Genomic DNA, 27285 nt, shown 5'->3' with positions numbered 1-27285 from the left:
GCAACTCATCCCTGACCCGGGGAGGGAATGCCACCCTTTTCCAGCTGAGAAACATGCCCTCAGAATTGGAGGTGCTAATTGTCTTTCCCACTGCTTCACACTCGGCTGGAGGTCACCACCTTATAAAGGAACTTTTTTATGTCGCTTCATAAAACCCATATTTCATTTCATCATTAGTATGTTTTGGGTAGAGTTCTAATATCTAGATTTAAAGTTACATGTCTTATAAGCATCTTATTTATGCGTGTTTTAATGTTAGTCTCTGACCTTATCTTTGAATTTGGTAGCACGAATGCTAAATTTAAAATGACCTGAGTCATTTAAAATCTGTGTGGATAAACTGCAGATTCAATGAAGACAGAGGCTGTAATATAGCACCTCTACGCAGACACAGCTGTTCACATTCAGACTTTTTGTTATTTTTGTTGTGTTAACTTTAGTTTGAGCCTAAATATGAGCTGAATTATAGTCAACGAATTTACATCGAGCCCTAAGCATTGCAAAGGTATAACAAAAGCATTTAATCATTGCTAATGAAAGGTTTGATGTTTTTAAGTGCATGCTGTTTGATATGTTATTATTCTCATTCAAATCTTTATGCTCCTTTTCAGTCACAAACACACACACAGGTAGCAGCTGTAACATTTCAGCATATAAGAGAATTGCTGCTGCTACTGCATTTCACCTGCATTATAAGCCGTCTCAGTTTTCTTTTCTGACAGGCTGGATAGCTATTGTTCCCCTCTGTTGTTTTCTCCACTGTGACATCAGGTAATGGCTTTGCAAGTGCAAGTGGCTCCCTGGGTAAACAAAACAGGCCCTGAAATATGTCGAGGTGAAATCCTAGAGGTATGTGATGTTTGCTTTAGTCGTAGTCCTCTGTTGGATGCGTTACTTGTTTTTGTATTTAGTCAGGTGTACTTTGTAGTGAGGACACCGGCTGTGATGAAATATTTGGTTTCAAGGGATCTAGGTGTCTGCCCATTTGTTTGTCTGTGTAGATCCAGGCATGGCCAGCTATGTATATGTACTTATATGTGAACTACACATCTTATTTTACTTAAATGTAAACTGCAACTGTTTTCTTCCAAGTAAAATGTATTTTATGGATCAGTTATACTAGAAATAAAACAAAATTAGCACAGAAACGTCCTTGCGACTAGGATAAATCAATGATTTCACTCAATTTTTTGCATCTAACACTTTCAAGTTGTTGTGATGGCCGACTGGTTGCTTGCAACACCCTCAACCAATCGCACAGGTTTCCTGATCTTAAAACAATCATGTTGCAGCTCACAACGACTGGAATCACTCTCAGTGGTGAAGGTTTGAATGTTAAAAACAAGTTTTGATGGGCGTTTCTGTATGTGTAGACAGCAACAGATTTGTCATTTTTGCCACAACAATTTGCATTACCATATTATCATAAACAGATTGCATGTAATTGCCAATCTGACCCCATTCAGTTGCAAATTAAGAGCTGATTGAAAGCAGAATGTCTCCATCTTATTGCCGTTTTAACGCTGTGTTGATGCAGCAAACTTGTGAGCAGTCACAGACCAGGTCCCTGTCTTCGAAGCAGTCATTTCAAAGTCAGCAAGCTGGCGAGTTGACTGCACAATAATTTTGGTCTTGCTACATTCTCCAAACACTGTTTTCCTCTTGAATGTTCATTATGCAGAAAGGCTGTATGCCATCTCTACTTTCCCCCAGTCAGCGTGCACTTATTTCTAATTAGCCTTCATTTGTTCATTAAAGAAAGCCCAGTTGCAATTGCGCTGGTAAAACATCGACCCAAAGAAATCCAGTGTGTTTTTTAATTATCACTAATTAAAAAAGAAACTGATAGAGGATACCCAATTTATTCCAGTTTATATCCAAGAAAATTAAGTTAGGTTTACAGTCAAATACAACTATCAAGAAATAATCAGACTGAATGAAAGCAGGATCAAAGTGAAAATCCTGTATGGGACTGGCTCATGATGCCATAACTTTTAATCTCATGATGGCAGCCAGTTTCCCTGTCTTGTAATGGAAAATAATTTGACTTTCAATGTGAGTGCAGTACTGGTGCAGTCTACAGTTCAATCCTGTTCCCGTGGCAGCAAATTGGATGGTATCCAATGTTATAGATATTAATGGGCACTTTAAGTACAGAGAGAGCACAATGACACAGTGGGAGAGAGGTGGGTGTAAGAAGGAGCCAAGTGTGAGAGACAAGAGTTTTCTGAATACAGTATCTGAACGTTGAAACTGAAACAATTTAAGATCTCCACATAAACAGGGAAGAAGACGTCTAATGGACTTGTTTTATATGCGATTATAAAATCAATACTTGCCATTTGATATGCATGTATTACCCTTCAGCTAGCACACTATCAGTAATACATTAACTAACTCAGTATCCTTACTGGTGAAGTGCAAGGGCAAAGATAATAGTTGCTTTTAACTAAATGCTATTCTGTAAGTTCTAGCCCTGTGCTCTCGTCTCACATGTACAGTGTAGGGTCATGTGGACATGTTTAAATTGCACACCCACGTACACTGACACTGATGATGAAACCCAACACAAGCTATAACAGGACAGTCTTTAATTTCAGAGTATTGAATTGAAGAAATTATATCAGCACACGTATCTGTTTCTTTCGATTTCTGTGCTTTAGGGTCGTTACCTTACACTATAAAGCACATTGAGGCAACTGTTGCTGTTATTTGGAGCTATAGAAATCAGATTGAATTGACCTGAATTGAATGATCAGTTACAAATAATGTAACCTCATTGAAACTGTCAAAGATTATAAATAGAACAGCTTCTCCTGCTCAAAATTCTGCACAAATTGAATAAATAAATGTGGTCCACTGGAGACGTAGCTGTTCATCAAGCTCTTGTGGGTTAGAAAATGCAGACAATGGATTGATGGGGTGATCTGGGGCATGTCGCTATTTAAAGGGAATAGACCACAGGATGCAGTTTTGTTCAAACGCAGCAAAAGAAATTTACATTCTTATACAGTAATGGCAGCCAGCCTTGATGAACCCGTTTTAGTTATGGCATCCATCTACTTGATGTCAGGCAAATGCAGGAAAATGAAACATTGGGCATTTCAAACAACAGAAATTTTTCAGGAGAGTGAGACTATTTATCACATATAATGTGATGGAGTGGCTGTGAAAGTCTTGGAGAGGTGGAGATTCCAATGAATTTCATTTGTGGGGCAGTCAGCAGAACGCCTCTACATCCGAGGCTGAAAAACTTCAGATTCTACAGACTGTTTTTAAATTTCAAACAAGATGAAAAAGGCAGCGCGCCATTATCTCGTTCAGCGCAATTATTGCGGTGGATTCGCTCTGGGAAGATTTGTTTTTATCATGTTTATTCAAATGCTTATGTAAATCTTTTTGAGGGGGGGGGGGGGTTAAAGCATACAGGTTGTTCTTTTTTCCTGCATGTGTTTTGACACATTTCTTGGATTATGAAAGTTTGCAAACGAGTAAAAACATTGAAAAATGCTATCTAATGAACACAGCTTTGGATGTTTACCATTTGGATTTATTTGATGGGATGTAAAATAGGAATTATGGATGCTTTTCATTGTATAAAAGGTAAACATAGTACAGGCTAATGCAATTAAAACTGATAGAAATTGAGCAAAATGTACTACATATGAAAATGTAAGGTTCATATAACAAAGAGCATATAAAATACACAAGGCTTTGGTCAGTTTGATGATTTTAAGAAATGTTAAAAAGTACGAATGAGACAGAAGAGATCTGTGTGTTGCAGCATTGTTATCATTTTCATTATTCTGGGCAGTATGTTAAATAAGTGTGAGATAATAGTCTGTTAAATAGGAGAGATGATGACGTTCCAGTCACTGGGTTTGATCTCTTTTTTTATCAGCTCTTGGAATTTTAAGATGGACTGGCCTTGGCCTCACCCCACTTGGCAGTCTCATCTTTTCCCTCTTTCTCCCAAACACACACACACACACACACACACACACACACACACACACACACACACACACACACACACACACACACACACACACACACGCTCTGGGTGAAGCTGACCATTACAACAATGTTAGCGCTGTCTGTCTCGCCCTGCTTTGATAATTAGAAATCGGACCATGTTCCTCTCGTTCACAAATTCCCCACTCTGCCATTGTTGCTTGGGGCCACCGCGCTGTTTGGATGAAGGCTGATTAAATTCAAGTCACTGAGTAGTCGCAACGGCTGTAACAGAGGGAAGGAAAGAACAGCAGAGGAGCCACAGGAGGGGGTGTTGCTGGGAGAACAGGCTCGGAGTGTGATAGCTGTCTCTCCCTGGGTGTCATCCCCTTTAATCGCTAAAGTAGAGCGGTAAAGAAGCTAACATGGCTTTTCTCAACCAGCTGAGAAACTACTCGATTCATGATTTGTGGATCTGATTTTATGCGGTTTTAGAGCATATAAGGAAACCATTCCTGCTTGACCATTTCTGAGCAATGCCTTCAGGCTCTGTACTGGGTGTCTGTCCCATGCCATGTGTTATAGTAAGAGCAGGTGTTTTGATGTCCTGCTGTATTGAGGTCCAAGCAACAGCTGCTGCCGTGGCGGGAACGAAAGGGGCCGCTGGCACATAAAGTAGGAAAAAACATGGCCTCTTGTCAAAGACTACACATGTATAATAAACTGGACAAATATCAGAGTTAAATTTGATTTTCACAGTGATCCTCCAAGTAGGGTTTCTAATAGAAAAATGTTGGTCGGATCTACAGGTGCGATATTTTTTGCTTTTACAACCCACAGAGCTTTACAATGATTACTTTCTAGTGTAAATCGTGACTTTTTTCATGTTTACTGTCCATCAAATTCCTTAAAATTGCATTTATTTGCAAGCAATGTGCATTACAGTGAGTTTGTATCTGTAACTATGTATGTGTATAAATGCATATGTGGGTAAGCACATGCATCTGTATTTATATTCTTAAATTATATCCTTTTAATACACACCTGTATATTGTTTGTTTGTTTGGTGACTCTTTGGCAGTTCAGGTTATTTGTTAGCATGCAGCAGCTTCCAGGGTTGGAAATCTAAGCCAGTGCGGTTATGTCAAAACTTCCACGGCTTCCAATGGCCACTTGAGGCTGACTCTAAAGGAGAGTAAATCCCAACAGACTCACAACTTTACCAACGGCATTAACATGTTTATAGTCTGGCTAAAAAACCCTGTTTTGCTCTCTGTGGGGTGAATTATTTATAACTATTTTGGATTTTGATGTTGCATAAAGTTAGAGGCAACTTTAATTGACAGGTTTTTCCGACTACCGATTCCTTTGGAATCATCATTATGTGGCAGTGAGTATATTTAGCACAGTGAAGCTGGGAGGCAGAAGGAGAACTTTTTTCAGGGCCTGTGCAGGCAGTATAAAACATGGGCATAACTGCCGTGAATTCATGCAGTGACTTGTGTTTTCACAAGTGTTTTCACCACTTCCATCTTGGTTTCTAAAAATCAAATGTGACAATAGTGGGCCATGTGTGTCTTTGAAACTGCCTTAAAATCGTATCGATTCATACTGTATGTGACAGTACTGGTTCTGCGACCCAATATTTGTGTTTCATACTCACAGTTACAGTAATTGTTTGATTATTTTTGTTGTTTTCTTTAGTTCTTAGTGATTGTAATCCGTCCTCCCTTTGTAGTTACCTTAGGCTGTGTTTAGTTCTTGTTCCCATGTCTACTTTATGCTTTTCCTGTAACCCATATTTCATGTCTAGTCACCCTTGTTGCTATGTTCCCTATGTCTCCCTAGTTACTGTGTTACTCTTGTGTGTCCTGAGTCTGAGTTTCGGTCTGTGTTTCCTGTTTTATTTTGATAGTCCCTGTCCTGTGTGCAGCATGACTGATTTTGCTTCCCTTGTCTCGTTAGGTCTGATTTGTCCCAGCTGTGTTACCACCTGTTCCCCATTCCTTTGTCTTGCTTGTGTGTTTAAGTTCTCTGTTAGTTGTTGTTAAATAAAGCTGCCTCCTTTAGTTCACGTTTTCCGTGAGTCCTGCTTTTTTTTCACACAAATCCAGTCAGTGGATTGGGAAATTATTGACTCCGTCTGTGGAGAAAATTGGTCGACCAGCCGATGTAGTACTATAGCTTCTCCTAGAGCCTTGCCGGTAGCATGGCTAAAACCTGAAATCTGACAGCAGACAGTAGACAGCGGGAGCCAGTGGCCTCAGAAAACAGCTTGTTCTCATAGCCCTGTGCATGCCACGAGGAAAGACGAGCATAGGGAGAAGAAAGTGGATCAGCTGCCTATGAAGGTAAAAATCACTGTGTGTCCTGAGGTGAGATCACTGCAGCTCAGTGTGCACCTGATCTGATTGAGGCCTTAGATCAGCACAATCCTGCAGCGCCAGAGATGGCTGGCTTACTCGGGTAGAGGGTGATTGATGAAGACAACAACCTCATTCAACTTTGGCAAGCAAATGAAAGGCATATTCATCTCATGTCAGAACACTCAGAAAAAGATATACATACAAGCCACCGGCGTGGGATTGGAAAGCTTATTTTACACAGATTTTAATGTTCTCCTTTTGCTTGCTTTCCCTCTGTAGTCTGACAAGAAAAAATAGAACTGGAACAAGCTGCTAAATGAACATTTTCCTAAACTAATGTTTTCTTATCATTTTTCTTCTAATTAACAGGTTCACATTGTGGGAAGATAGAAGAGATCAAATGTTTGAAAAACATGCTCTAATTTTGTCCTACACTATCAACATGAAGTTAGCAAAACTCTCACTTATGTGATTATTTTTTAGTTACCACCCCCTGCTCCAGTTATAACACGGCCTGCCTGTATTTTGTATTCTGTGAACACTGGTTATGCGCATCTGTTATCAGCTGCTCATCAAATTCATCATTCATGCTTGGTACCGTGTTATTGATCTTATTCCATCAGTCTTTGTCAGTAGTCTGCTTGACGGTGGATATTAAACACAGCTACTACATTTTCAGTTGAATCAGTGGTGTGCTGCTAAGAGACGTTGGGAAGTGCTTTTCAAGTAAAATGAAACATTCATTAAATCTGTGTTGTGTTTTATCTGCTACTCCAACTCTAATTTCCTGGTCCAAACTTGTTTTATTTTTCTTTTTGTAGTTCAGGTGCATAAAAAGAAAGAAAGAAAGAAAGAAGGAAGGATTAGGTACAAGTGGATAAAATGGTAAATGAAGATTTTTGTTTATTTTTGTCAGAGGCTTTATTCCAAGTTTGAGCTGCAGATCACAATTTTCTGTTATGAATTACAATTTAATTTTCTCTGAGGTAAAACAATTACTTCCAGACAATACACAGCTGAGATTATTAAATTACTTTGAGGCTGAAGGAGGATGGGAGTCATGAAAGTGTGGGTGGGATAGAAAGAGATGTGAGAAGATTAATTTAGCAGCCCGGGCAGGGAACCAGAGGCGACGTCAGAAAAAGAGAAGAATCCAGTTAGGTCGGACGAATAAGACAGCAACACGGCCAGGATGTCAGCAGGTCCTGCTCTGTTTGAGCCCCTGATTTTGTTTGTGAACTGTAATGTCTTCACCTCTAATCTCATACACAAGGTTTTCTTTCCTGTCACATCTCTGAGAGCTTGTTTAAAAAAAAAAAAAAAAAGTAAGCTACTTACTTACACAAGTAATTTCAGTCTTACTTGTGTAAAGATTTTCCCCTTAATAAATAAACTTCCGTATTTACTTGGATTATCTACATCTAATATTAAATTTGTTTGATGAGCTGAAACATGTAAGTGTGGCACATGCAAATAAATCAGTAAGTAAATGAATGAATAAAAAAGGGGGTAAATGCTTTTTCTCAGCTCTTTAGGTTTCTGACCATATGGGGAAATTCATTCTTAATCACGCTTACTAAACGTAAGCTGAAAGAACAATAATTGCTCTAGACTGATTTTTGATCAATGAACAAGAATGCTCATGGCGATTAAGAATTCAGGAAGCGGTGATGGACTTCCTTTATTTTCCCTTTATCCAAATACAAAGGAAATACATTTGCATATGTTATTTAATCTTTTTAATAGAGAATGGAAATCCTTAAACAGCCATCATCTAAGCACACTCTGTGGCATGAATACAAATGTGATAAGCAATGGGACAACTGTCTCACGGGTGAGTTTGTTAATGCAGGATGTGATCAGAGTGTCTCTGCAAGAACAGTCTGTGCACGTTTACATAAAAAGGGATAATAACGTAGGGCTTCATTGCGTAAAGTCCTCATTACAAAAACGAACACACATAATATGTGTGTTCGTTTTTGCACATGGGAACTTTCATAATATGAAAGTTCCCATGTGCAAAACAGTGACTCTGGGATATAGTGTGGAGAAAATTCAAACGGTCAAGTCATCCTTCATCATGCTTCCTGCAGTTGGGTGAGTGCATGTGTGGGATACAGCAGGAGAACAGCCTGGATGCCTGAAACCTTACAGGTTATGGATCTGGTGGCTCTCTAATGCCCAAATTCACTTACTTAGCAGTCGGGGAATTTAGGCTCTTGCAGAGGGATGGTGATGCATTGCTCTACAGAAAAGTGTTGGGCTGAGCTTTTACCACAAAACAAAAGGATAGCATCATTGCAAAACTGAATGCAGCATAATAATCACTTTTTCTCGATTATCTTATTTTTGGAATCATTGCAAGCCGAAATCATAATTGAAAATAAAATGTGATTAATCAGCCTGCTCTGCACAGCATTATTTGTTCTTTTTCCTTTATTGTCTTCCTAAATATAACTTTGTTTATCCAAATTTGTTTCCTCCCTCATGGCTTCTAAACCAGAGTTATAATAACCTGTATGCACTTGTCATATCTCAGCTACTTTCCATTAAATCAAAGACATCAAGGTCACACTGGGATGAAAACTGCCAACTGCCGAAAGTGCGAAACGTTACTTAATTGATCCAAGGCATGGATATAAGATCATCAGAAGAGACAAACAACTGATTATGCATAACAGCTGTTAAAAACACATTTTTATTACCAAACTTCATCAACACGATTGATCTTTAGCGTAGATTAGGCCAGACAGTCTAAGCCTGAAGGTTGAAATAATAATTAAAATGATGGTTCTTCGTGTTAAGACAATTTTACCAAAAAAGATGAGGCTTATGAAAATTTACTGAAACACAATGAACAGAGGAAATATTACACCCTGAAGCCTCAATGATATTGTCTCCATTGATTGCAATATTCGAGAGAAATTGAGCAAATATTTGATTTAACTCTTTAAATACCAGCTTGTTTTCAGTTTTGATGAAATGCAAATGATCTGTCTTAGGTTTATAGCTCGTCACTCTAAACAGCCCAAAGAAGCACATAGTTGACATCGGCGACTCATATGTGATGACTTATCTAGCAGACATAATATCAAATTCATATTACAAGTTTTTTGCTCTTTAGAACTTGAGCTGTCACATCTCCACAAGTCTCACACGCATTTGTGATTGTGTTGATTTAATTTACAACCCAAGCCAACGCAAGGACCCTTTTTATTTATTTATTTTTTACATTAGAACTCTTTATGCATTAATAAATTAAACTCAGAATGCACTGCGGCCACTGGCCTACACTAGCATGTCTCTCTCAAGGCCCTTTCTCAATGTCAGCTAGTCTTCATGGTCAAGCATCTCATCAAACAGTCATTACTGTGTGTTGTCTGTGTGGCTGTGATAGGCAAGCAGGTTGAGAAGGAAACTGAAAAACAAAGCTGGAATCACCCGGAGACTTGAATAACAGATAGACTTGGATCAATAGAAGGGATGGATACTTTATGAAGCGCTTAGGGCAAGCAGCTCATAATGATCACAGGAGTGTGTAAATTAGCTTTTGGCACACAACGACACTAATGAATCATTGCTTATAAGAAGGGAGATGAGACCGGGAGCAGGAGAAGACACGATAATGAAATACATTCTCTGTGGCAATTGAAATGAACTGAAATAGTTTTATCATTGGTGCATGTTTAACTATGCAATATTTTCTCAATATTAAAAATATAATATATATATCCAATATCTAATTAGCAAAATGTCAAAGAAAACATGGGAAAACTATTTGTTTCATGTGCATTTAAAGAAAACATGCATATATATATTTGAATAGAAGCAGCATGGTGATGCGGTGGTGGTCCAACAGCGAGAAAGCCATAGATGGTCGTCTGTATAGGTTATACCCAACCTCTTACCCTGTTTCCATTGGATATTGGGTGGATATCTTAACCGACTGAGCAGAGCTTTAGACGGGGCTGTGAGATACTTTGGTGTTCCTGTTGAGAATCCTGTTTGTGATGGGTGATGTGTGGAAGTACACAACATCCTGAATAACTTATGATGCACGTAAGATGCTGAGAACTTCTTGTACCGGAACAATCTTTGGGATTTATTTAGCAAATTGAAGTGTTGAGAAGTACGACATATTATGTTGTTGTCAACAGTGTGATTGCACTGGACAGTTAAAACTCAGTCAAGGTAGGCTAACGTCACATAATGCGAGCTAACATGACATATTGATAGGAGAAACACTATCTGTCATGTCTTTCAGAAAACAGGACGTTTTATGTGTCTGAACAGATACGGGTCATTTTTTGGTTTGTGACAGCAAGATTAGTTTTGTGCGGTGGTCATAACTCAAATGTCTGTGTTCTTGTCTCGGTGATGGATTTACAGGCAGAATTTGAATCATGTTGAAAAATGTAGTTAACTTTTTTTTTTTTCTTACAATTTTTTTTTTTTTTTTTTTTTTTTTTTTTTTGCCTGTCCCGTTTGGCTCTTTTGCCATCAGAATTGTTGTCTAAAGGCAAAGAAAGATGCCCAACGGATTTACTTTACCAAACTGACCATCTCAGCCTTGCCGTAATGGTCCATTTGATTCACCTTTTATTGTTTATTTTATTTTCACTTACTGAATACGGGACAGACTTGACTGGGGGAAAGAAAGAGAGAAAGAGAAACAGCTGAGAAGAGGGACGGGGGAGAAGGGCAAAAGACAAAAACCAACAGAACGGGCAGAGAAAAAAAATGCATATATCAATCACCTGGATCACCTGCTGAGAAAGAAAAAAGAAAGCAAGCAGAAGAGAACAAGAGTAATAGAATAAACAACATCACAATGATATATGGGAATATGACAGTAAATACTAAATGTTAAACATTATTGTGCAGCACATAAGATCAACAGAACACAGTGTGCTTTGAGGTAGGAGCCAAAAAGGGTGTAGTTTGTGGGTGTGATCACCCGTGTGTACACCTGTGAGCATGGACGCGCTTGTTTTTTGTTTTTTTAAAAGGTTCCTTCATGTAATAATCTGCTAGAGGGTGTGGGGGGGGGCCACAGCCCCGTCCTCCAGGGCGTGAAGCAGGTGTGGAGGAGATCAAAACTCCAGACATCCAGAGGCCCCCAGAACACAAGAGACCAAGGAAGACCAACAGAGGGGCAGCTGCGCCACTGTCCCGGAAAGAGCTGAGGAGAGTCCCAGATGAGGGCTCACTCAGCAGCCGCGGAGCAGAAGCCAGGGGGAGTTGCAGTGACGCGCCCGTGAGCTCCGCCGGCAGCCAGCTGCGCCTGAGTGACCGAGCCCCAGGCTGAGAGGCCGGGGGCACCCCACCTCCGAAGTGGCCCGAGCGAGCCCCAGGCTCCAGGCCCCGATAAGCGGCCGCCAAGGAGTGAGCCGGTGTGTACCTGGACGCCCATCCCCGGACACAAAGAACCACCAACGCACCGATGTCTGAGGGGGTCCGCCACTGGCAGGGGAAGTGGTGGTAGGGGGAGATAGGCCTCCAAACCTTGGAGGGCCTGAGATGTCCCCAGAGAGGTGGCGCCTGACACCCAACCTGACATATAGACACAGACATACAGGCACACACAGATACAAACATCCATTCCCACCCTCATGCTCTCATATGCACTTACTCCACACTCAACCAACGTGGAGACAGACATAAAGAGACGTTGTACACACGATCACACTCCCCAAGCGTACTCTACAAACCGGGTCTAGGTGCCCTCGCCCCTGGAGGGGGGAACTGCACCCAGACCCAGGTGGTGTTTCCCTTTTCCCTGCGGTGGGGGGAGGCAGACCGCCCCGACTCCGCAGCAGCAGGAAGGCTCCACACTCCAGACCGCAGTCGGACGGCCAACTCCTCCTCCTAGCCCCCCTGCTCCAGCAGGTCGCAGAGAACGGGGGTGAGAGAAGACTCCAAACCTCCCTCCACCCGCTCATTGTAATGTTGATGCATGTGTGTTCTAAGGTGCATTTAAAACCCAGGAGGGCATGGAGCTACCTGCCAGAGAGCAGCAGGTAAGCGCATGGTCCCTCCTGCTAGCCCTCAATGTCTACGTGTATTTAAAATTGAGAGGTGGGCAACGATGCCAGGGGTGGGGTGTACACCCTGATGGTACTTTGGACTCCGTGTATCGTGCCCACCCCCAAGATCCTATATGTATGTGTAATGAGAGTGTGAGTAATGTGAATGTCTAAGTTGTGGGATAAAATTGAGGCAGAGGCAGCCAGAAGGGGACAGAGGGGGGGGTAGCCTCCTCTGCACCCTGGTGACATACCCCTACTCCAAGGCCCTGCATGTGTGGGTGGTTGTGGTGGAGCGGGAAGAGGGAGGCAGCTGGAGATGGGGAGGGAAGGAAGGGAGGGGCAAGTGACCCCTCCCTGGGGCCAGCTCCCCCGCTGACCCCAGTAGGCACCCCCATACTCCACGACCCGCCAGGGAAAGGGGGCCCAGGCCCATCCAGACCGGGCCCAGTGCAGCAGCGCCGCCCGGCCCCACAGAGCCCGGGACAGTCCACCCAACCCCACCACAGAGAAAACTGCACCCACCCCACCATCCACTCATCTTCCAGACTACATAAGACAATAAACACCCAGGCTGAGATCTTCCTCCACCTCTCCTGTATCTCCCCCTCCTGCAGAGGGAGCTCCTGAGGAGAGGAAAGCTCCTGCAAGATGTGACAATCTCCCCCACCAGTTGAAGAGCCCCCCAGGTGGCTCGACGCACCGGCGGCACCCTGCTCCAGGGCTGGCCCCCCATGCACCCACCCGCCCACAACCCCCGGCAACACACCAACCAGGACCCAAGCCCCCGAGGCCCGGTCCGGGTCCCAGCCCAGAGACAATTGTTGAAACATTTCTTGCCTGCTCCATTGTTATCAACATGATTTTCTGACAGAACATTTTCTTCCCGAGTTAGTCCTGTACTCCTGCTTTTCCTGGAAGTTGGTAAATTATGCATATACCTGTATAGCCTCAGGGAAATATATTGTACTCCAGGCCATTCATTATAAATGAACATGCACAACTGTAGCATTCACGAACAGCTGGTGTCCTCGGGTAGGCTTAAACCCAACGTGATTCATCGCCATGTTGCTTTCGTAATTCTATCTGCCTTGAAGCAAGATGCAGGGACACACATGTAGTGTGGATGCCCGCCTCTGCTGGCTGCCTGGATCAAATAAGCCTCTCTGAAATCCTTCCCTGCTGGCAGGACAGTGCACTTCAGGCCTACCTCATCAGTTTCCTAAATGTCCATAGCATTGCATCAGTTAGAGCTTTGTGAGAAAGCTCCTAAGCTCCTCTTTGACACTGTCATATCTGGATGTCTTTTTGAGGGTTCCCCATTGACTGGTACCTCTCCGTGGGCTCTGTTACTCAATCTGTTTTAGTATTTTTTTTTCTACCTTGAAAGTTCAGCATCAATATTGTCTTCTTAAGTCTCAGCCTGGGGTGACGATGCACAAATGGGGCACCACTGCTGGCCACGAGAAAGCGAGTGAGAGGGAAACAGTGGGAGAAAGCGTGTGTGCAGCTGCCCATTGTGTCTAGTGCAGAACTGATTTAAGGCCGCAGGCCACAGGAAGGAGGCTGCTCTACACTCAGGGCACGTCCCTGAAACCAGCAGCAGAGGAAGCACTATTGCCATTCAGCAGCATCGACTGCAGACGCCTAAATGAGTCTGTTCTGTCCTGCAAAGCCCAACGTGGCAGTTCGCCACTTGCTCAACTTCTCCAGCTCCCCTCCCTGCTCCTGCTGCTTCATCTTTCCTTTTTCTTTCAGTCACACACCTTTACACTTTTACCATCTCTCCCAGTCATTCATCTTTTAGTCACCACTTTTTTTAAACATTCACAGTCCATCCAGTAACTATGCTCTGATCTGTTAACACCATTTTATTGCAAAGTCCAAACTAGAAATGCCAAGATCAGATGATGACCAGAGTCACAAGGTCTGTAGGGTTCACAATACAGCGACCTGAGCTATCTCATATGGAAAAGATATATATATATATATATATATATATATATATATATAAATCTTATAAAGTTTGTATCTGTCTTGTGTGAAACATATATGAAAACAGAGTGAAAAATACAAGATATAAGATCCCTTGAAAAATTATATAAATGAAACTTGTATGTTTTGGATACTTAATAAAACAATATATGAAAGTAATGAGAAAGTGGCCACTTTCATGAGGAAATCATATAAGCCTTATATGATTCACTATATGAAGTAGGCCACATCTTGCGCAAGTCTTTTATAAGTTTTTTCTATTTCTTTTCCATATGGGTATGGTGTTCGTTTACCGCTCTCTGTTGGCAGTAAACACATGAATGCCTTCGTCGAGGACATCCTGACGAGGATTCAGGACCTGCTGGAGCTCACTCCACCTGTGAGTGGAACACAGAAGCCATCTATGTCCACTGTGAGCGACCATCTTTGAACAGAGGCGGTGGTTTACGACACCAACTGTCTGCCATCTATAATCCAGTTTTGAGTTCCCTCCCCAGACGCCTTAACGCCCACTCACATCCTGGGCTATCTGACCTCAGGAATTTGCATGATAAGGTGGGGCCAGGTTTCACAATGAACTCACCCGATACCCTGGCTGATTGGGACCCACACCCGCTTTCACACCTTGGCTCATGTGATTAGGTAGAGGATCATCAGGGGTTCTTTGTCCCTTTTAGGGGGAAACTCCCACTAGGTTTAAATCTGGGACTCCCCACCATTTGACCTTAGAACTGAAGAAGCTTCTCGGATGAGAGGTGAAACGTCTTCAAGCAACTTAAAGAAGTCCAGACGCTTTTCTTTGCAAACTCCTTTGACATGGGTATGACTGCTACATAAAACTACCAGGGTGACAAAGCTCCAAAGGAGCTTCCTAAGCATGCTGTGTTTGCGTTGCTCTTTAAAGCTTCTTTAAATTCATGCATGTGTGTCATTCTCATTATCACACACATTTATTTAGAAGGACATGTCTATTTACCTCTTCTGGCTGAAGAAGGTGTTAGCCATTAAACTTCTATACACCTCACATAGCATGACTGTGATTTGACTGTGTAAGGCCCAGTCGGTCATAATATCTTCCACTTATTGGCCAAGTTACAAAAAGGCACAGGCCAAAAAAATGTATCAGTTCAAGTGTATCCTGCTAGAATGAACATGGTAGCATACCTAATCACCAGTAGACTAACCCAGTTTCTTTTACACCAGACATCCTCAGTGTCTGTCACCCAGTTTCCACAGTTTCTGCCTTTAGCAGATGCAGTTGTGAAAACACATAGCTCTTACTGAAATTTGTCACCGAAAATGTTGACAAAAACGTTCTGGCCGCTAGATTAATAAACAATGGAAGGATTACGGCTTTGTTTTGATTAAATCTGTTTGCCTGCCTGAATCAGGCCATATTTAGCACACAGTAACGTGTGGGTTGTTAGCTAAAACGGTGAGGATTTGTTTCTTCATGCCTGCATATTTATGGTATCGCTGCGTAGAACTTTTCACCTAATGTCCCTTTGCCACCTGGGGGTTGATGGAAGTGGAGTGGGATGGGTTAGTATCGGGGACGGTGTGATGACAGCTCGTGAATTCTAAAAGCATTATCTATCCCCGGCAGCCAGCCTGAGCAGCTTCCTGCCGCCTCTCATCTCTCCTGTGTGTTGCATTGAATATGGTTCTCCAATTGGGGTCATGGCACAGACCGATAGGAAGCTATATTCCTTCATAACTAGAGGCAAAGCTACAGAGTTCAGTATTAAGAACAGAGTTGGCAGATCTGACCACAAGCTGACTGGCAGACCAAGAATCTCAAAGTTATAAACATTAGAAAACAAAAAAAGTGCCTTAGGGGATGCATCATTCTCCCGATTTACTACTTTAAATTCAGTCTGTGATATATCATCCAGAGTGGTGCTCTCTAGTGGTAAACTTATGAGTGTCTGCTTCCAAATAAACTGATACCTTTATTCTGAAAGTCTTCTATCTTTGCATTTGCAGACTGAAATTTAGCTCAGCTCATTTTAAAACACCAAGAATCACTAACTAGTTGTTATGAAGCCTTGGCTTGTTTTGTTTTGTTTTTTTGCTCTTTATTGCATTACAGGAGTTTAATATGATCTTTTTTTTTCTGGTCAGAGTCAAATAACAGCTGGAACTAATACAATGTCTTATCTTGTTCTAGCTATTCTTTGGTATTTTCTTTTTCTTTTTAGGCAAAAGGCGAAACACCCAAAGATGGTTAATTTGCTATCAAATAAGATTGAGAGCAAATCGTCAAAGATAAAATTAGGTCACGTTGATGTTATTTGCAATGCAAAATTACACACAAGTGATTAATACAGACATTTTCTGTTGATCATCCAATCCTTTGAGCATTAAAACCAATATACATTAGTTTATAGGTTGAAGGGAAAGTTCGCACAACAAAGTGAAAATGTTTATAACATCTTAAAAAGAGTTCATTATAAGTCCAGATACAGACACTCAGAATACGTGTTCCTGTTTTGTGTCCAAACCTGCATGAGGGTGTCCTAAAATCGTTAGGTTAGAAATTTTGATCATAGTTGTTGCTGCAATGTTTTCTGCTAAAACAAATGTCAGAGTGGTGGGTCGCTTTACTGCACTGTAGTGGGTACAGTGCAGCAACTCTTAGCGGCTCTCTCGCTCATCCTTCCCTTTTTCTCCCCTTTTCCCTGATCACCTATAGGGATTGATGATCGTGCCAAAGCAAAAACAGAAAAATCCATACCTCTCTCCTGCCCTTTTCATATTGCATTGATTTCATGGTGAAATATCAATCTGCATATGTCATGTACTATTGCAATGCTCAAAACATATTCAAAGGTAAATTATCATAAAACTGCTTTTGAGGGCATTTTTTACAAGTTGAGTTTGGACAGCTTCTCATTTGTAGAGGAAGGTAAGGTTAAAAAAAAAAACTTCTGGTGACTTTGACTTACAGGCTATAAATAAAATGTATGAGTACACTTTAAATTGCACTGACGTATCCACACACCAATATAGGTACATGTTTGGGGTGCAACTACACTTGCAACTGCAGTTAGAGTGGGATAAAAGTAGCAGTTTGTTTGCTTGTTTGTTTGCATAAGATATGATGATTTTCCTAAATAGGTGGGAGAAAAATAGTGTTGATTTTGCAAAATCTATTGCAGAAACAGCACAGATGTTACTTGTAATGATAATAATATTAATAATAATAAGCGTCTCAATTAAATTCAGCCATTACTAATTTTATTATGACTGAAATAGATTTTTTTTCTTGTGGTAAAAATAAAGACCAGTCTAAAAATGAGGCTTATTTTTCAGTGCTGATAAATCACCCACTATTTGTTCTTCCACAGCTACGATATGCTTGTTTGTCATAAACCTTTACCACGGGAGTGTTGACTTGCCTTTGGCTCATTTAGGTTTGGGGTTATAGAAAGGGATGGATCGAGTAACTTTGTAACTTCCTAATTAAACAATATGCATGTTTTTTTATGATGTTCAATATGTTTCTGAACATTTTATCTGCGAGCTTTATCTACCCACTGTTTTTGCAATTACTACTTACAAATTTAGAGTTGAGAACGTGCAGGAAGACTGAAGCCTAAGGGTAATCATCTTGCTGTGCAGATGGTCCAAGATACATGAGAACAATTTCATAAGGTCTTCTCATAATGTAGCTTTGGCTCTGCAGTGGTTGTGTATATTTTAAAATACACCCTGCAGCTTGCTCATCAGGGGTGTTTTTACTACATCACAAGCATACCGCTCACAAACATTTTTCCACCAAAACAGGGTGGATTAATTCTTTTAACATACTAAATGCACGTGTCATGGTGTAGCTATTTGCACACATGTACATCTCAGGGGATTTAGTCAGATAAATATATAAAATTAAACACATGTTTTTATTTTTTAAACAAATTTACTGATGGGAAGCTCTTAGTAGTTCTGGTACTTTATAACTTTTAAGCATTCAGAACATAGTTCTCTTTATTTCATGTTTTAATTTAGTGTATTCCACAGTCCACAGTACATGATGTGAAATATCTCCACATGATGACATTTGAGAGCAATAGCCCAGTTTATTCAATGTAGGGCAGGTCGTACAATAGAGATTTGAGTCCTCTGGGCAGTGTTTTGGTGGGAAATGGATTCTGTACCTTTGGCTTGTATACAGCAGCCTAAAGCTTTAAGGCAGATAAAAGAACAGAAATAAAAAAGGAGGAAGAGGGAGTGAAATGAGTTGGAGGGGAGAGCAGGGCGAAGGAACATTCAGCAACAATATCCTTTTTGCTGAAACTTTACATATGTCAGCACTTCAAAAGTTTTCCTATTACTATTTATCCCACATCCCCTCCAAGAGCTCCAGATATTCATTTGATCTAACCTTTTATTCTGCTCCTACTATAATACTCTAAAGCTAAATGCATAAGATGCATATATTCTTTCAAACTTTTTGCAAGTAATTAGAGACAAGTGGATTTCCGGGCCGAATGAAACATCGCTTTGAGCACAACAATTGATTCATCTTTGTAAAATAGCTTTGCCACCGGAGGACTTTCAGGACAAATCTAAGCTGGTGGAGTAGCAGTGCTCCCAGTATCTCTCTGTGTCTGTTATCATTGCACAGTAGCAGTATCTGTTATATAGTAGAGCGTTCCTACTGAGGAATGGGCAAAATATGAAATCTACAAGAGACAAACTACCAGAACCAAATTGTTTTCTATTGGCTGCATAATAGGATTTTTTGGAAGATGGGAGCACATAGGGCATTTCTAACAGTGAAGATCCAAGAGCAGAGGAAGTGAAGGTGGAAGAGTTTAAAAACCTGGGGTCAACCATCCAAAATTAACAGACAGTGCACAGGAGAGGTTGCGAAGAGGGCGCAGGTAGGGTGGAGTGGGTGGAGAGGAGTATCAGGGGTGATTTGTGACTGAAGGATAGCGGCAAGAGTGAAAGGGAAGGTTTACGAGATGGTAGCGAGACCACCTATGATGTATGGTTTGGCTGACAAAAAGAGAGGAGGCGGAGCTGGGGGTGGAGGTGGCAGAGTTTAAAGATGCTGCAGATTTCATTGGGAGTGACCAGAATGGACAAGATTAGAAATAAGTGTATCAGAGGCACAGCTCAGGTTTAGCCTTTTGGAGACAAAGTTAGAGAGGCAAGGCTGAGATTGTCTAAACATGTGCAGAGGAGGGAGAGTGGATATTTTGGATAAAGGATGTCAGATGTGGAGCTGCCAGGAAGGAGAAAAAGACGAAGACTTTGTGGCTGTAGTGAAAGAGGACATGCAAAAGGTTAGAATGATAGAGGACGATGCTAACGATAAGGTGAGATGGAAATGGATCCACTATAGTGGGCAGCCAAAAAAAGAAGTGTGCATAAAGGTCATTTGAATGCAGTACTGTCTGTCAGATTGTTTATAATTCATTTTCTTAGAACTCTGACAATCACAGTGGGCTGCTGCAAGCTCTGCTTATGACAAAGAAAATGTAGCTTTCAGCAAGTGCTCTCCATGACTTGATGTTTATGTTCACTCAAAGGAAGCATGGTAAGTTGGTGTGTGCTGAAAGTTGCATGGCAGGTACTGAATCTGCTAACAAAAGACGACAATTTCACTGTGGTGCAAAGCGCTGGGGTTGATCTCTGGGGAGAGGTTTAATTCCCCCCTGAGTAAGGGTGCCATTAAAATGCAATGACATGAGATTAATGTTCATCTTGAAGTGACATTTGCTTTCTCATTTACTGCAAAAATTGTCTTGGAATATTGGGTGCTAGGTGTTGTTTTGAATGCTGATGAGCTCCCAAAGCTGCTCAAAGTATGTGCGGTGACAGTGTGAAAAATGTTGGATGTGCTTTATAAAGAGGAAGGGGATCTAGCTGAGTAAGGGACAAACAGTAAAACAAGACCATCAGCAAATTGGGACTGTGAACTTTGAAACTGTGCAGATTTCAAACTTACTGTATGCGAGATAAATGGATGTCCTCAGCATTAATATCTGGACTGCAATGGGAGTTACCTGATCACAAACCTGATTTAAAATGCATTATGTGGTTGCTTTTGAAAATATGTAGTTACCTAAGGATCCTGAGGAGGACAAAAAAACAAAAATGTATACATCTTTTGATGCCCGGTGCAATTTAAAGGCTTAGATTACCTGGTTATGGTCTGTGTGTATGCGCTTCAAATAAACCTATTCATTTTTTTCTTTCTCTCCTCTGACTCATATTTCTTTCTCTCTCCCCCCCCCCCTCCCCCTCCCCCTCCCTTTCTCTCATACAGAGTGCCTGTAAGTAGCAGCTCCATCTTCTTTTCCTTGTGTGTGTACCCTCTGCAAGAGCCGGGGACACATACTATATGTGTATGTGAGATGAGGAGGAGCTAAGTGGCTACCACAACCACCTAGATCAGACAGCCTCCTGTGCTGCAAGATGGATTAGAGCCCCACACCTCAGGAAATCAAAGGTAGGAAAAGATGTTTGGTAATCAGCCGCCACTCACCTGCCCTGTTTAATGACAGCGCGGAGAGTAAAGGAAAGAGAGGAAATGGTGAATGACAATGAGTTTAGACTAAGGTCTTTTTGCCATCTGTGGGCTGTAGGGTGTGTAAGAGGGATACACCATGCTGAATGTCAATATTTATTTTGTATTAAAAAAACTTCACAAATGTGAGCATATTTCCACTGAAATTTAAAGTTGCACATCACATGTGGTTATTGTCCCCAAATATAAGAAACTTGTACAGAAGCATCCTTTAAACAAAGCGTCCATATAGCAGAGAAAATCTGTTTTTCTACAGTAGTCTACTATAAATTGAAGTAAAATGCTTTTATAATACTGGCACTATTTGAGGGTAATATCTGGGTTCAAGAGGTTAATTCAAGTGGAAAAATATCAGCAATCTAAAACATCACTGGTAAACACTAGGATAGACCTTTGAATTGCCGCCCACGTCTCCAATTTTGTCAGCAGCTCCAAAAGACCCAGTGTTGCTCTTGTGAGTTGAAGAAGCAAGTCAGCGAGGGAAAACGCGCTTCTGCTCTTAGTATTGTGATTAGTATGCTGTATTGCTCGCTGCATCTATAAATAAAAGTGTAAGCCAAAGGCCAGGCAAGTTCTCTGGGAGTTGTTGAAAGTAATTCTGGAAAATGCAGAAGAAACACTGACTGAATTAGAAGCAGATCAGGGGGGTGGAGAAAATAAACGTGCGTAACAAAAAGGCGAATCTGACTTCACGAAATAACATGCAGAGCAACACAACGGTATGGGAGACGTTCAGTTCCGATGTACTCCAACTTCAGTTGGAAACTTGAGAAATTCCCAGGTCTGAAAAAGTTCCAGTTAAATTTTTTTACACCAAAAACATCCCAGTTTAATTCGGAGTAGTGTTTTTTCATTTTTACGAAGTTTCAGTGGTAAACTACTGGTGGTGTTTTCAGGATTTCATAAAAGATACAAAAAGCCACTTTCATGCTTGTGGCAGGATTTTTCATTTTTAATCATTAGCATTTTTGCCACTGTTATGTGAGTTTTCTGTTTTTTTTTTCAAACCAGAAATCACCGTATTTGGATTATGTGGTCAATATATCATTATGACTATGAATATATAAACACTAAGACACTTGGTTAGCAAGCTGCATCCATGCGATGTATGAGTGCAGAGACAGAGATTATTAATTAACAGGCTTTATAAGTCTTTAATTTCATGCACCAAAATTTGAAACAAACTCTGTGTTTCAAATTTTTTCTGAAGCAGAAAAACTAGATTCAATTCATTTTTATTTATATAGTGCCAAATCACAGAAACCATCCAACCTCAGGAAATCACATGATAAGGTGGGGCCAGGTTTCACAATGAGCTCACACGAAACCATGGCTGATTGTGACCCACACCCGCTTTCACACCTTGGCTCAGGTGATTAGGTAGAGGATCATTAGGGGGTCCATTGTCCCTTTTGGGGGGAAACTCCCACTGGGTTTAAATCTGGGACTCTCCACCATTTGACCTTAGAACTGAAGAAGCTTCTCGGATGAGAGGTGAAACGTCTTCAAGCAACTCAAGGATGTCCAGACACTTTTCTTGCCAAGCTCCTTAGACTACGATGACCTGGATGACTGAGAACCTTCACAGACTTATTTTTCTGAGATACTCACTGTTGTTACTGTGCAAAATGCTCCTTTTTGGCTCTGGATTTAATTACACGCTGGCTACAGTTACTAGACAGTACATACTAGTGGTGCAACGGATCAAAAATCTCACGGTTCGGATCGGATCACGGTTTTAAGTCACGGATCGGATCAATTTTCGGATCAGCAAAAAAAAGAAAAAAAGACAAAATTTTAACATTTACTTATTAACTTATTTAAATATTTTTTTGCCCATTAAAAAACATTCAACTCAATACTCATTCCACGCAATTATATAAAAACAAATTAAGGTGCAATATAGGGCAGTACAGGGCTTTGTATCCAACACACCGCTGTGATATAATGAGCGGTCACGGTCACGTATCTTTCCGTTGCTCTGGAGGTCCACCCATTTGTAGTTGGGCAACAGACGATACATGGGACAGTTCAGCCAAAACTTTAAACTTTTCCTGCTCATACATACCTGGGTACGATCTTGTCACTGAAGCGGACACGCAACAGGATATCATAGCGTGGCTCAAGCACGTTCATCATAGTTTAAACCCCTTGTTTTGCACAACGGAATAGGGCCTCATGTCTGGAGCTAAACACCCCAGTAGCTTTTGTAATAGCTTTAGCACGGTAGGATTGGGGAGCAAATGGCTGCTTAAATGCCGCAAACTCCTCTGCTCCTCCACTTGGACCGCTAGCGCTGGCCATAACTATTGCTTGACAGACTGACCACGCCCACCATACACATACTTTTTTTCCTTCTTTTTCGAATCTTCGGATCACGTGCGTGCCGAACCGTGGAGTGGGATCGGTTGGGATTACGAATCAACCGTGATCCGTTGCACCACTAGTACATACTATAAGTCCCCCCCCCAACAATAGAAAGAGAAACTCATTTGTAATCACATTTTAACTTTTTTTTATGAACAAACTCTATCATTTCTGTACCTCAAGATAGTAACACTAAAATTTAAAAGAAAATATTGGCTTCTGTAGTTAGAAAGAGGTCCAGTGTGGCTTTGAATACTGATGCTACATGAAGTGTGATCTAACAGTTTTGCGTGAGCTAATCGACCTTTTCGGTTAGATTCAATGCAATGTTAAAAGAGGCTACTTGAGTTTTACAACAGAACACCTGACGCACCTTTGTGAATGTCGGGTGATGGTGCCAAGCACGTCCCATCTGAAATTCTCTTTGTTTTTGAGCAAGTAAACAAAGCTCCAGATGACAGCGTGCCAGCGACTTGAATGTAACCTTTTGTCTTACATACAGATCATAAAAGCACGCACAGCATAAAAGCGGGTATGACAACTTAAGCATGTGGTGACTTTCTGTTCTTTCCTCGCAGGGCCACCCCTCTATTTTCGCCATGACCTCTGCTACATAAGATAAGAGATAAGATAAGATAAAACTTTATTAATCCCTTGGGTGGGTTCCCCTGGGAAATTTTGTCATTTTTTGTCATACTTGCTTAAAGGAAAGGATGCACTATCATCTGGAGGATTCTGCTGACAGCTGTACACTATCAAGACCAAAAAGAAATGTCATAAGAAGACAGCTAAATGAGTTTGGATCAACAACCAATTCAGTACGGTTTGTGTAATGACATACTCTATATTAGACCCCACAGATTGTTGATCTAAAATCCTTTACATTTGAAAGAAATTCCTACCTTTTAACACACGCTAAAATGATTGTAAAAGCTGTTACATAGTCAGCCTTTTTGAAAGCACGTTGAATAACATGTTTCCATTTGAAACTTTTCAATTATTGCAAGGAAAAAAATCCTCTTCTCCACATGTGCACACCCACACATGTAGGCACGGTCCAAAAATAAGAACACTGATTTAGCCTATGTCATATTACTAACTCTTATGTGTGTCAGTAACAGTAAAACCAAACTGCTATTCATATTCAGGAGGACTCGCTTTTCATATTTTTAAGCCACCACATTCTCCCACAGGTCCAGTTTGCTGTGAATACAAATGCTGGAACACACAGTGTGCTGTACAGACATTGAATTTCTTTGAGGCTCGAGTGCCCCATGAAATCTACTACTAACAGAATTTGACTTTTTATTGACTTTGGCTCAAAGGAAGTGGATTGAGCATATGGTTTCAATTTCACTGCCCACTTGTGGAATCTTTGGTGAAAATGTTGCATTTTAGCCACTCAGTATGTGACAACTACACCATTCTCTATTATTGGAAATATTGAACTAGTTCTTGTACGTCATGCTCGTTAAGACCTATTAAGCTCATTTTCACTTCACGTTTTTATTCTGGGACTACACTACAGCAGGTTCAGTGCATTAAGTTTAGCAGATATAAAATAGCGCTCAGTTCCTTATTTCCAGAATACCTTTTATGTGCTTTGGCATGTCTGTGGTGTGTATAGATGTTTGTGTATGCCTGCGTTTGATTAACTGCTTTTATTTGTGTGCTGACTGAATTCACGAGCCTGCACCAGTCTGCTCCTGTCTCTGTTGCCTCTGGGCTACCTGCCTCCTTCCCTGGCTGCTCCTGAGAAGTAGAGATAAGGCCCACTGATGTTTGTCTGCTCCCTGGCAGATTACTGAGACAGACAGGTACAAGAACTCTGGTAGACAGCTCTAGTATATTGGAGGCCAAATAAGAAGTTACTGGGGATGTCCAAGCTGACCATAGCGCCAATCCAGCCTGAATGCCATTTGGCTTCTTTATATGTGCTGTTGGTGTTGAGCTTGTTACTGTTGGAAAAGAAACTCTGAATTTTAATGAATGAATATACATGATGTCACCAATTTTTGTTTAGTAAATACTTTAATGATTACAGACGCTTTTGGCTTCTCGTTTGTTTCAAAAGGGATTCCCACAGCAGACGTGTCTGCATGCTTGATTTCACTCTGGATGCCCTTCCTGATGCAACCCTCCTATTTATCCAGGCTTTGGGACTGGCACACCTTTGGGAAGGCTCTGTTTGTGTCTCCTCCCAGTCTTTTAATTCTGAAGAAAATGAGTAAATCGCTAATGCTTGCATTTAAAATTCATTGGTCACAAGCATACCAGAAACTTGTATATATAGTTATGGTTATATATGGTCTGCGTCACGTCTTGCATGGTGATAGGAGTTCAAACAGAAAACAAATCATGGAGGATTTTCAAAGTTCTTCATGGAAAACTCAGCAAACTGGTGTTGTTATAGCCTTTGTTGTTTTATGACTCAAGATTTTGATTGGCTAATTACCATTTTGCTAACCTCAAGGATCTTTTTATCTTTTGAAATTGTTCCCATTGTATGCTTGTAAGTTGTAAAATAAATTAAAATGCATAGCTAGGGCCTGTAATACTCAATTTGTGTTTTAAAGACACTTTAGAAGCAAAACCTTTTATAAAGGAAGGCATAGATCTGTGTGTGCAAGTCCATGTCTGCCTTTTGTATGTTTACCCTTAGAGCACCAGGCTGTGAACATTAGGGTGTGATTAAAGCTCAGGGTCCATGTGGGATTGCCTAATTAGGCCTTTCTACTTCTGTGAAGAACAGTTCACAGACATCATGGAAAGAAAATTGCGGTAAATCTTATTTTATCCATGGTAGTGAGGGCAGAGAGGACAAAGCAGAAGAAGTGTTTGGTCTCCATTCGTAAGAGATCGGAGGCTTCATTTGCATCAGGTCCATGTGCTTTTCTGAAAACAGAGACGTGTATTTTTCTTAAAACTGAAAAGATCGTTTGAAAAAAAAGTGAAAGGAGGAGTTATACTGTAAAATGGTAATAAGGAGTGCTTGAAAATGTGGCTTTGTCAACTGGAAACTATTGTATGAAAACCAGTGACCCTGCACATATTTGAAGTCCATGGTAAAACTGCAGCATGCACAGTACAAGTGGTCATAACAGACTACTAGGAAGTGACGTAAAAAAAATATGGGCAGGAATGGAAGTGGTCCTTCGGTGCATGAGTAGATGATCTTGAAGGGGTCAAATTTAAATCAGGCAAGGTTATGATGAAACTTATACTGTGATACTTAGTCATGTTTATCAATCATTAGGAACATGTTATATCAAAGAGTCCAAGTTCAGCTCTCAGTTTGCTGGTCCTCTATTTGTTGTTGTGTTTGCTTGACTTGTGGTTGATCAGAGCTTTTTAAATTGTTGTTTGAATATTTTTGTTGCCAATTTATGGAGATGGTTTCTGATTGTGGATCTCAACTGGCGGAACATAAATTGTTCATTACTCCGACACCATGTGGTAGGCAGTTTTGTCCACATGCCTGACAGCTCTTCTGGAAAATGAAATCAGGGGGAACAAAAGATGCATAAGCAAGATCAGAGTACAACGGATAACACATGATTCAAACACAGAACTCCTCGTCTGTGTAGCACATTGAATATACATGGCGAAGAAAGCCTAGAGGGGATGTAAGGTTTTAGAAAGAGTTAAGAAGCTGTCTTTTACAAGGTGAAGTGCAGCTTATGAATTAGAAAGTATAACACTGGCTGAATGACAAACTACGCGGATGAGAAATAGTATAATTATGCACCTGAAATACTGCACAATACATCACATGGCAGCAACTCAGAAGATGCTGAGGTTTAAACGTGGCATGGTTGTTGATGCCAAATTGGGTGGTCTGAGTATTTCAGAAACTGCTGATCTGCTGGGACGCAGCCGACTCTAGGGCTTAAAAAGAATGAAAATATCCCACGAGAAGCTGTTCTCTGTGAAAATGCATTGAGAAGGACAGCTGCTTCAAGCTGAGAGGAAGGTGAGAGCATCTCATATAACCACTCATTACAACTAATCGATGCTCCATACTGCCTTGTATCAG

General features: G+C 41.0%; 1 protein-coding gene across 1 annotated transcript in view; it reads left to right on the top strand.

Annotated features, from left to right (window-relative positions):
- Window positions 1–20776: 20776 nt before the first annotated feature.
- The window catches only part of grik4 (glutamate receptor, ionotropic, kainate 4), a 270949-nt gene continuing 264440 nt past the window's right edge, over window positions 20777–27285 (top strand). Inside the window, exon 1 of the mRNA XM_085371274.1 lies at window positions 20777–20804. The gene's annotated coding sequence lies outside the window, so the exon portion shown is untranslated. The remainder of the gene's footprint in view (window positions 20805–27285) is intronic.

The sequence above is a fragment of the Diplotaxodon limnothrissa genome, linkage group LG14 (genome assembly GCF_057381915.1).
Source record: "Diplotaxodon limnothrissa isolate DT_005_m linkage group LG14, D_limnothrissa_male_GT1.1, whole genome shotgun sequence".
NCBI classification, from domain to species: Eukaryota; Metazoa; Chordata; class Actinopteri; order Cichliformes; family Cichlidae; genus Diplotaxodon; species Diplotaxodon limnothrissa.
The sequence above is the reverse complement of the archived record's forward strand: the minus strand, read 5'-3'. Positions and strand labels throughout refer to the sequence as shown.